Source organism: Euprymna scolopes, chromosome 2 (assembly GCF_053919585.1).
Source record: "Euprymna scolopes isolate OS-2025 chromosome 2, ASM5391958v1, whole genome shotgun sequence".
Lineage (NCBI taxonomy): Eukaryota > Metazoa > Mollusca > Cephalopoda > Sepiida > Sepiolidae > Euprymna > Euprymna scolopes.
Window position 1 is genome coordinate 130,396,171 of NC_136483.1, and position 12,098 is coordinate 130,408,268.

General features: G+C 33.5%; 1 long non-coding RNA gene across 1 annotated transcript in view; it reads right to left on the reverse strand.

Annotated features, from left to right (window-relative positions):
• Positions 1-2,279: 2,279 nt before the first annotated feature.
• Positions 2,280-12,098, reverse strand: part of LOC145296079 (uncharacterized) — a 30,934-nt gene continuing 21,115 nt past the window's right edge. Inside the window, exon 2 of the long non-coding RNA XR_013869957.1 lies at positions 2,280-3,429. This is a non-coding gene — a long non-coding RNA (uncharacterized LOC145296079). The remainder of the gene's footprint in view (positions 3,430-12,098) is intronic.

The following is a 12,098-nucleotide window of genomic DNA, read 5'->3' on the forward strand; positions in this document are numbered from 1 at the left end:
AAAATTATTATCATTATTATTATTATTTACTCACTAGGAGTTCTCACAAAGTTATTTTATGCTCCACCCTGGTTTTCTTGGTTCTCTGTGGGTGTATTCTGTTTTTGTTGTATTTCTTTTCAAGTTGATGGTTAGTATTCATATTTCATGTGAGTTGGTTTCCACATTCTAGAGTTTTCCTTAAGATTTCAGCTGTTTTCATTATTGCTATCCATTATATCTTCTATGCCTTTCCTCTGATTCCAATTTCTCACATTCTTTTTTCAACGTTTTCCCAGATTATTCCCAGTACTCCTACGATTATTGGTGCCATCTTGACTTTTCGTTATGTTCCATATACCTTTCAGCTCTCTGGCCAGTTCCATATATTATATATGTTTCTCCATCTCCTTGATGTTCATCCTGTGCTCTGCTGGGAGAGTAAAATCTATGATCTAGCAGGATTTTTCCATCTTCTTAATTACCATGACATCTGATCTCCTTGTACCTCCATGTCCCATAACATTTTATGATTTCCGTTTTTAACTAGTTTTTAACTACTGGTTTGTGTTTGTACCATTTGTCTGAATGTTCAAAATGCAGTTGTTTGCACAGTTCCCAATGTATTGCCTTCTCTACCTGGTCGTGTCTCTTCTTATATTCTTTTAGGTTAGTTTGCTGCATTCACTTCTTATGTGATTTATTGTTTCATCTCTTTGTCTGCAGAGTCTGCATTTGCTGTTTTCTTGTCTTATTGATTTAAACTTTGATATAGTTTGCTTTAATTCAATAATCTTGTGCAAATGTTAGAAACGATTCAGTCTCTCTGTTTAACTGTCCTTTTTGTAGTCATTTATGGGTGTTTTGTGAGTTTCATCTTTTGTCATCCTTATGAATCGTTATGTAACTGTTTCTCTTCTCATTTTTCCTTTTTTTTTCTTGCCCCTTGCTTCTCTGCACTCTGATTATTATTATTATTAGGTTGGTGCAAAAGCAATATAGTTTTCTCACATATGTTACTTTTATACATGATTTCTGAATTAATTTATTGATATATACAGCCATGTTATCATTTTGAAACTCATTTTTTGCTCTATCGAATCATGTTATTCATTACCATTCTCAATCTCTTCATTTATTTTTTTGCAGGCTTTTTGATAGCATGGACAAAATTCAAATTTGCATGATTTTCTTGTTCTAGTTCAAACTAGGCTGAAAAGCTGCTGAGACAGCTCATGATATCAATGATGTGTTTGACCTAGGAACCACTAACGAATGTGTGGCACAACAAAGATGAAACTGCTCATAGCCGGCCGACTGTCGTTGATAACGAACATTTGAAAGCCTTAATTGAGGCTGATCCTCGCAAAACCACATGAGAAGTTGCTGTTGAACTCAAAGTCGACCACTCAACAGTCGTTCGCCATTTAAAGCAAATAGGGAAGTCGAAAAAGTTGGATAAATGGATGCCACATGAATTGAACGATAATAAAAAAAATTGTTGTTTTGAGGTGTCTTCTATGCTCCTTCTGTGCAACAAAAATAACCAATTTCTCAAGTGGATTGTGATGTGTGATGAGAAGTGGATCCTTTACGACAACCAGCAACATTCGGCATTGTGGTTGGATGCCGGAGAAGTTCTACAACACTTCACAAAGCCAAAATTGCATAAAAAAAGGTTATGGTAACTGTGGTTTGCAGTCAATCTCATCCATCGCAGCTTCTGAAATCTGAGCAAAATGATTATGGCAGAGAAGTACTTGCGACAAATTGATGAAATGCATCAGAAGCCCCGACGTATGTGCCCGAGATTGGTCAATATGAAAGGACCAATTCTCCTTCATGACAACACTCACCTGCATGTTGCTCAACTGACCCTGCAGAAATTGAATGAATTGGGCTCTGAGACTCTGCCTCATCCACCATATTCACCATACCTCTCGCTCATCGATTATCATTTTTTCAAGCATCTCAACAACTTTCTGTGCCAAAAAGCTTTAAAAGCCGAGATGATGCCAAATCGGCCTTCAATGACTTCATCGCTTCCAGAACTCTGGGTTTCTATGCTAATGGGATAAATAAACTTGTTTCTCGTTTGCAAAAATGTGTCTCATTTTGATTGATGAAGTTTATTATGAAAGGAGTTATGATCTTTTGAACTTGAACGTCCAAAAACATTATATTTGCACTAACCTAATAATAATAATAATTATTATTATTATTTAGATGTAATGTGACATATTATTTTGCTATCTAATTTACATATGTGTTTATGGTGTTTACAAACATACATCTGAAAATTTAATGATTATTCTGATAAAAGAGTTACTTTTTCTCTAAATTCTTAGAGACATTTAGAAGTATTAGTGAACGGTTGAACCAACAATACAGTGAGAAAAGGTGATAGAAACAAGTGACGTGCAGAGAAATTTTTCAGGGCAGGTGCTCAAGTGAAAAAAGGGCAAAATATAATAATGAGCATAAAGTCTATTGTACTGATTATCAGTAGAACTAGGGAGTTTATTTAAAGAAAAAACATTTATTATTTATACGTGATTGCAAGAAAATCCATCTGTATGATTAATACAATATGCTATTAACCAGAGCTTATCAGTTTATATTTATAAGAGAATCCATATGTGTGCTATTTGAATATGCTCATAACTTCACTGTTGTTGATTTTAACATCCTTTTCAATTGTTAGCAACAAAATACCAGATAATCTCTCCTCATTACACAGGTTGCGCAGCTTTGTCTTCACCAGCGTGAGTTTAGAGAAGATCTTTTCCACTGTTGCGGTTGTGACGGGTATAATGGCATAAATTATTAAAAGTTCAAACATAAGTAGAAATATCTCCTAGCCATTGTTTCCTTCATCAAGTTCAGCAGTGTTCAGTGACAGGCATGGAAATGAGTAATAGAATGGCTCCAATTCCACCTGCAGCTTGTCTACTTCTTCTAGCTCATAAAACTAGTATAACTTTTGCAATGACGTGAATGCTTCTTCATTCATAAGTTCTTTTTAGTTATCTTGGACTGTCATGCAATGGAAGGCATTTTAGATACCCCATGTTGTGTTGTCCCCACCTTTAAATCTTCATTGTAGGTCCTGTGATATTGTATGTAAAAACATATAAAATGCTCTCATGTGGTCCTCCATAGCAGATGTAGCACTATACTTGTATCTTACAAGCATTTGTTTTTTCTTCTGCCTTGTCCAGGAATCACAGCTTCATTTGGCTCATTAACTGTTTCCATATCTTCACCCTCTTGAGTCTCCTTCCAGTCCTCCAAGTCTTCCACTTGCTCTGATGTTGAAGATGCCACTCTAGGCTTCATCCAGTCATAAAGATTTCTGTTATCTTTGGCAGCATCTTGTCTGTTCTGTTCCTGCTCCTTTTTTCTTCTCTCCTTCCGTGGCATACTGTAGATGATTAGATGCAATAGAACCTGGAAAGAAATAATTGTTATAAAAATGTAGGTGATTGAAGTATCAAATTATTGATATTTTTGTTGAATAAGGATGGAGATATAATCGTAAATTTCTGGGCATAAAATGCCAGAAAGTGCTGCACCAAAGTTGGGTGATATATTTTTGTGCAAATGTAGGCAAATTCAGTAAATAGGAAATAAATATTTAATTTTGGAATAACAGATAGCAATCAAAAAATAGTCTTGTATTGTATTAATTAGTTTATTTGTTCTAACGAAATATTTAGACTTTTGTTTGGTGATTGTAAAATGATCAAGTAGTTTGTATTTAGCATAAGATAATAAAATTGTAGATATATCAGCGCCGATCAAATGTGAGATAGCAAAATGTTATGCCAAAAGTGCTATTTGTACAATTTTAACGTTATTTTAATTAAAATTTTTTTAAAAAAGCATCTGCCCTATTATCATACAGAGTTTTTTATAATTTATTTCTGTCACAGGTACATACATTATAATTTTATCTGTGATTTTTACTAATGTCTTTATAAAACTGCACAAGCCTTTTTAGTTCTAATAAACCAATGCTGGCGCTAGTTTGGGCAACTTTCTGCCATTTCTGTAAAGTACCCAGAAAATTCTAACGATAGCGTTCTCCTTATTCTGCTTAAATACCAATTTTTTAATAGTTTTTTTGATGACGAGGACAGCATGACAACAAAGAAGCGCAAATATATTTTAGTCTCACACACAAAAAGGGTAATTCGAAACACAAATGAATTTTGTAAAGAAAGAAAAACGATGGTTATTATTATTGACACTGATGATGACTTACTTAGGGTGTCACTGCTACCGTGTAGTTGCCTTCCTTGTAACATGGGGAAGCGTGTCTCTGTGGGCACAGGCCTATAATACATTCTTCTGAAAATGCATTTGTAAAACAGGAATAAAAGGGGCAGGTGCTTCAGCACCTTCTCTCTGTACGTCCCTAGAAATACATATATAGCTGAGAGAGAGAGAAAGAGAGAGAGAGAGAGAGAGAGAGAGAGAGAGAGAGAGAGAGAGAGAGAGAGATATGAGTGACTTGTTATAAATCATAGCTAATCCAAATAGTGAAAACATAATTTCATTTTCAAACATGATTCAATCTCAGAACTAAAGTATATTTTAGCATGTATTTTGGGTGATTAAATTATAGAGATAAAAAGACTTGGGGAAACAAATGTTGATGGACTCATAATTTTATTAGTAACTAATCCTAGTAGTAATTTGGTATGAGATGTTTTACAATAATATGGTGGGAGTCAGCATTCATGCCAGATATCTATAAATAGCAAAAATCGATCTCATATCTTATTTAATTTTTAACAAAGCTCTGTAACAAGATTAAGCACAATTTTTTTAGGATACGATTTTATAGGAAATCCAGTGATAGTAATTATTTATTAAATCTGTAATGGGATTGATGGCACAAATGGGCATTGATCGAAAAGTTGAGTGTACTAAAACACTAACAAAAAAAATAAATAAAATGTGTAATTAGCATGACAATAACAAAAAAACGGAAAACAAATTTGTGTGTACAGCAAAATATAAAGATGGTATTTATGTCAAAGAAATAAACATACATTTATTCAGAAAGAGTTCAAGATTCAATAAGAAAAGATGAGTTGTACCATGATATCATGATAGTGATTATCCTGGTTGAAATGTCCTCTGATCTTTTACTGAGAATTGTTGATTTTTTTTATATATAGCTGCTGATTCTGCTCTTTCGGTCGCTGTTGTAGTATTTATTACTTGCAGGAGACAAACTAGATGATGATGATGATGATGATGATGATGATGATGATGAATGGGCGGACAGACGTGAAACTGCTATCATTATTATTATATACAAGATCTGATCGATCGTCATGAAATGACTCATAGTCGCCTGGCATAAATTTTGGTGGCAGAGTTTGTTTGTGAAGATGGTGTTTCATCAGGTGACAAAATTGGAGGCAGATCTGAGTTTATGCCTTGAACGATTAAACGCAGCATTTATATACAGCTGGGTTGGCTGCTGCTTTGAGATTCGATGGGTTGTCTTAAAAGAATAGGCACAGGTAAAGCCCTTCCCTTAGAAAATTAATTGCATCTATTAAAAGTATTGTGTGAATGAGTTGCTAACAACATTGATGTGCAGAAGTGTTGAAAGCAAATATGATCAAAGTCAGGAATCCAAGTGCGTTTGCCCTTTGGTCAAACTTAATGGTGCAACTGATTCATGTTTAGCGAATCGGACTTGTTAACAATCTGCATTAAATTAGCGACAATAGTAATGTTGTTGCACATTTTTTGTTCAAAACTGTAACGGGTCAGACGATTTTTGGACGATTTTTCTGTGGTTGTGTTACACACAGATGTATCCACCCAGTTGTGTCACATCACATCTAGGACATCAATCTGTACTGGGAATTGGGCAGCATGGATAGACGATGGACCAATTGTCCTTTGTATCACAATCCTTGCACACAAGAAAAAAGTAAAATGGAATGACAACAATGAAAAGAAGGAAAAAATTGTGTGCAACAAAATATAAAGGTGGTATTTATTTCCTAAGCAATAAATATACTAAAGTGTTTATGATTTAGTGAATCAACAGAAAAAAATAGGTTGTTACCATAGTTTTTAGTTGAAGATTGTTGTCGAGCATCATTCATTTCATATGAATCAGATGATTTTTATTGGCATTCGTTTTCCTGATATCTTTCAAACGAGAAAGATATTGGGTATTTACTGTAGGGACCATGTGAAGGTTGCCAACATCATAAGTGAAAGTGTTCTTTGAAGCAAACTGGATTCAAACTTGGCACACTCAGGTTGCCAGTCCGTTTCAATTAATTATCCTTCCTTGCTTCTGTTTTCTTGGTTGTTGTGATGGTTATAGCTGGCAGGATAAAAGCTGTAGATGATGATAATGAATGATCAGGCAGATGAGAAACTGTTGTCTGATTGACTGGCAGAAATTCTGATAGCAAAAATAGCATCTCGTCATATAAAAATCAGGTAAGAGCCAGAGTGAATGCTTTGAATGAAGTAATTCAACCATTATATACTGCTGAGTCAGCTGCTGCTGCTGCTGAAAATGCTTTGATGGAGAAATGAAAATGTACACATAAATAATAAAACTCTGTTAATTTCTGCCACACTAGTTGAGTAGTTTAAAGTTCAAACATTCACTTGTGTTAGGAGTGCCAAGTTGTAAACAGTTATGGGAATACAACATATCTACAGTTGATTTTGGAGAAGTTTTGCTAAAAAATGGAATAAAAAATAATGGAATAAAACATGTTTTTTACTTTTTCACTCTTAAATATTTAAACTAACAAGCTTTTTCTTTGAGTCTTCTAATTAGTGAATACTGAATGTTGTCTTTATTAAGTTGTGTTGGCATGTGTTAGATAATAGAAGGGGTAAAAGGTTAGATTAGCTATTATCGATCTATTTATCTATCTATCCAGCGATATTGTTAAAATAGTTTATATTGCGAGTTAATTATTGTTTAAGGAATAAATTGGTCTGGAATGTAAAAATAGGTTCTAGATAAAAATGTTTACAGAAATTAGCTAAGTTGAATATAAACAAAATAATAACTAGATCAATCTTTAACAGTTGCGTACATGACAGAGGTCATACATTAGTGAGTTGTGTGCTTTTGATGATGACGTCACTGGAACGGATAGGAAAAAAAACAAGAAGTTTAGTCAGTCGATAGTTTGAGTTTGGTCGCTAAAGTAAACAGACATATTCAAAGTCTGGGAAGCAGGGCTAGAAAAAAACAAGCATGTAGACACATAAGCAGACTTTTATGAATACCATTAAGACAGCTGAAATAAATTTATATTTTAAAAATATAAAGTGTTGTTCTGTGGTTTCACAAAAGAAGAAAATTCTTATGGTGTTATGATGTCATGAGGCTTATGGTGTTGGTTGTCGTATGTTTCATCACAGAACCCAGCAGTGAAAACAGGAGAACTCGAGAGAAAGAAAAGGTATGGAGCATCTTATTCTTCTTCAATAATAACTACCTTTTATGCCATATATCGTCGTATGATAACTCCTCTATACAACATATGTCTATACATCAATTTGATATGTGGCTACACAACATTTACGTTTATTTGGTGCTGTTTGGAGAACAATATATCATCCTCTCCTATACAACACCTGGACGTTTTCTTCTCAACTAGCTTGGGACGGCTGCTGTTGATTGTTTCATAGTAATTGAGGACTGGAATGCTGTAGATGCTGAAATAAACTCATAGAGAACAACACATTATTTTAACTGAATAAAATCCAGTCATTCTCAAACTGAATCAGATCAACTCTCATACTTTTAGTATATAAAATAATATGCTATTTTATTTGGGGTCTCCCATACACTTCCAGTAAAGATGGTGAATGGAAAACAAGCAAATCTTACTTATTGTATGTGCACATTTCTTGTCTATTTCGCCACTTTATTTCTCATCACAATCTTTCTTTTTTAATCTCCTAGGTGGCAGTCGGCACTTTTAATTGTATGCTATTTGGCTGTTATTAGGACGGGTATGTGAAATTACAATGATCATTGTCCAAATGCCTAAGCTTCATTTGTTTACATAAAGAGCATTGCATTATACGCTGGTTGAAGTTTGTTATTTCACTCCCCAATATACTCAACCCAAGATAGGGAGCTTTTAAAGAAGTATACCTGAATAATATGACTTTTGTTTATTGAATTCAGTTCTTCAGTGTCTTTGAATGGATGCTCTGAGTAAACTTTAGGGTCTTTATTAACTTTAGTTAAAATGTTGTGTAAGTTGTTAGGAACCAGTAGGCTTATTCAGGAATTGAGATTCCATTTCGAGTCTCTACTTCAACTGGCATGATGTACCCAGATAATCAGAAGAAAGTCTGTGTGCCACAAAATACTGCTCATTATATTTAAACCAAAATCCAGTATTGCCTGGTATCCCCGACTCATTCTTCACTCTACCCACTTCTCATAAGAAGTGGTGCTGTGCAAAATCCGAACACAATGCTATATCTACCATGGCTGTTCATCCGTTCAACAACCTGTCAAATCTTTGTTGGTTTTATCTTTTTAATGACAATGTTGGAGATATCTGTAGCAATTTATTATTTTTAACTACAAAAACAGAATTCATTCAATTTTCCTCTTTTCTATCATCATTGTCAATTTACCCTTTTAACCTTTATATTACTACACCTACTCATCCATTAACACTGTTTTGCTGACCTTCTGACCTCAGCCAACCCCATAATTTTATACCAACGAGTGCGCTTCTTTCAGATAAATTTGTATTTTTCATTTTATATCTTTTTTCTCGCTCAACTTGGTCTTTTCTGAAATGAAAAATACAATTCTTGATTTTAATTAATTTTGGATTGTGACTTTACAAGTGTAATGTACTCATTTTCCTTAAACTCATATAACCGTAAAAAGTTAAGCACAATTACTTTCCACGTGCATATGTAATTATTGGAAATAGGAAAGAGTTCTTGATAACAAGGTTGCAGAGTCGAAGTCCAAGATTTGGGAAGGAGTCAAAGTCAGACTCATAGGAATGCTAGAAGTTGGGGTCAATTTAAAAAGTCTGACTCAAATTATTACTTAAAATGAGGAGTTGAAGTTGGAAATTTTGGAACTCTAGGAGTCAGAGTCAAACCTGATTATGCAACGATGATTGATAATTGTTAAACGAGAAAAATTAAAAAAAACAGTATACGACATGTTGCATATGCTGAGACAGTCTTGCTAACTTCCAGTTTCCCTTTTGATGACATCAAGTGAGAAATTGTTCAAAGCTTTTAGTAATACTTTTTAAGAATTTTATATCTGCCACATCTCACTTTAATTAAAGTTGATATAGTAATAAACTTCAAAGGGTAAACTCCATTACTTGAGACCTGGACATTTTTTGGACTCATTTATTTGGTTTCATGAAATCAAGAGTATTGTCTCTAAATCCAATCCTTGGATGCCCAATGACCCATCTTATTGCCACGCCCAATCAACTTCTGTTACTTGATAAAATGCATGTTGACTTAAATCTAAATGACACATTTTTAGAAACACCATGCAGTCCCTCTTCAGGTGAGAAAGGAAACTAACCCAACACTACACACATTCAAAGATGGAAATAGAGAAAAAGATAAGATTTAATTAAAGTAATTGGTTTCAAAAATATAATCGACTTTAAATTTCTGTATCAGTAAAAGAATTTAGATCTGTAGCACATTAGTGACACTATCGGCTGTTCCACCCATATAGCCAGAACCTCCCCAAAAATTTAAGCAAGGAAGTAAATGACAATATGAAAGTAAATGATAATATGAAAGTAAATGACAATATGAAAATGATAATAAAAACTGAGTATTGTGCTACACAAAGTGACATCATGGAAGGAAAAAGTAAATATATTTTGGAGACAAATAACTGTCGGCAGACGGATTTGAGGAGAATGACAGATGTTTGAGGAGAACTCAGGAGACAGGTTTAAGGAGAATCAGTTAGTAGTTTAAGGAGAAAAACAAAAGATGAGCCAGAGATATCATTGGTGAGTCCTCCTAATAGGCAGATGGGTTTGTGAGATCTCAGTTAAATCTTAGCTGATCTCCTGAACTTGAGTAACACTAATGTCAACAATGAGATTTCACTGACACACCCATATTCAATATGTCACATTTACACATTGTAGCTATTTGTAGCTTATATGATAACAGCTTATTGCTGTTATCATATAAGCAGCTTGTGAGTACCATGTTTCATTCCATGGCCCCCAATTGCACTAGAATCAACATGACCAGAATCAGAAGATGAAAAAATATGGCACAAACTTTGGGATGGTTGCACGAATCTAGAACATTTGTAGCATATCTAGAATTAATTTTTATGCTATTTTAAAGTTCTAGAAATGAAACATATTTTATTGGTGACCATGTTTTACCCCATAACATTCCTTCAGATATCTTATTAGCATCATCCTGCAAGTCTCACAGGAGTACAGGTTCTGCTCAACTGACCCTCACATTTTCAACCAACTCAGCTGAATGCTTCCTGGAACATCTTGAATTACTTCAATGTTCATCACTGGCTGTATTATGGAAGAAGTCTTTTCACATTCAAACTTATGCATGAAAATATCTTGAACTTTCTTGACTAAACCTATCTTATAATAATTGATAAAGAATATTCTTTATTGAAGCTCTTATTGAGGTCTACTTATGATCACTGGTATTGTTTTTGTCATATCCTGCAAAATAAGGTGATTTGTAAATGAATGAAATATCATAAAAAAATGTGCTGTAGGGTTCGTTTTTTTTTAGGCATGTGTGTGTGTGTGGGGGGGGCTTTATATCAGTGTTTCCCAATCTTTTTACCTTTGTGAAATGCTTCCAATAACAGTGATGTCCAAGAAATTTCTACATAAGAAAATATTTTACAATTTTATTTATTTCTTCTTCACAATGCAAGCAATACTTTTCTTTTCATAACAGGTCTAAGAAAAATGTCTTTTTCAAATTTATTGACAATTTTGAAAACCTCACATTTTTTGACAACTAGTTCAAACAAAAAAACTGAATTCTTTTTTCAGTTTATTCCCAATTCAAAGATAACTGAAATAATAATTTCTGTACATGATTCAAATAAAAAACAAACTAACAAAAAAATGCATTGACATATATGTGCAAAGACATCATAATATCAGCTTATGTATCAGTATCTCTTAAAGCTCTCAAAGAACCCCAGATTTGCACAGATGCTAATTGGGAAACTGTGCTCTGTATACTTTCTTCAGCAACATTTTATGGAGACAAAAAATAAAACTTGATCTTACGATCATGGCTGAAACCATCACCTATCTGGCACACATGCAACATTTAGACTCATTTTGGTCAGGAGGCAGGAAAAGTCGAGAAAATAAAGATTAACCAACCAAACTTATAGTTACAATTATCATGTAAATTTTTGTAAGAGCATATCTAAATAGGTGTAAGAAACCAGTCAGTTTAGTGCACAAAAAATGTATAAATCTAGTGAAATTGCTTTCAATTTCAACTCATGTAAAGTCATCTATTTTGGGGTTATTTTAACAAAATTTGCATGTAAAAAAAACTTTATATAATGTATAACGATTAAATCACTGTCTGACTGACGTAAAGAACATTTAAAATTAAAAATGTTTAAATTCAACGTTATTTCACATGGTTAATGGTAGTCAAATGGATACAGTTTTTGCTAATCGAGCCAGAGATGGTTCGTGTTGCCAAGTTCGAATCTGTCAACTGGTGTTAATCGTGACACCCTGCACTGAAGATTCCCAAAAGGATGAAACACTAGTGTCTGTAGGTATTTAATTATTATAGTAAAAAAATAATTATATATATATATATATATATATATATATGTACAATTCTTTCTCTAATGTCATCGAGATTATTTTTTTACATGCTATTTCAAGTTATGTTACTAGTTTTAGTGCTGATTAATATATGTTTTAAATGTTTTAATGCTGGTGTTTTTTAAACATAATGTGCATGATCTTGTGTCTATGCACATAGAAACAGTCCCATTTTAAAGAAAAAGAGATAATTGAGAGACTTTATCGAGGATCTGAAGTTATCTTTCATAAAAC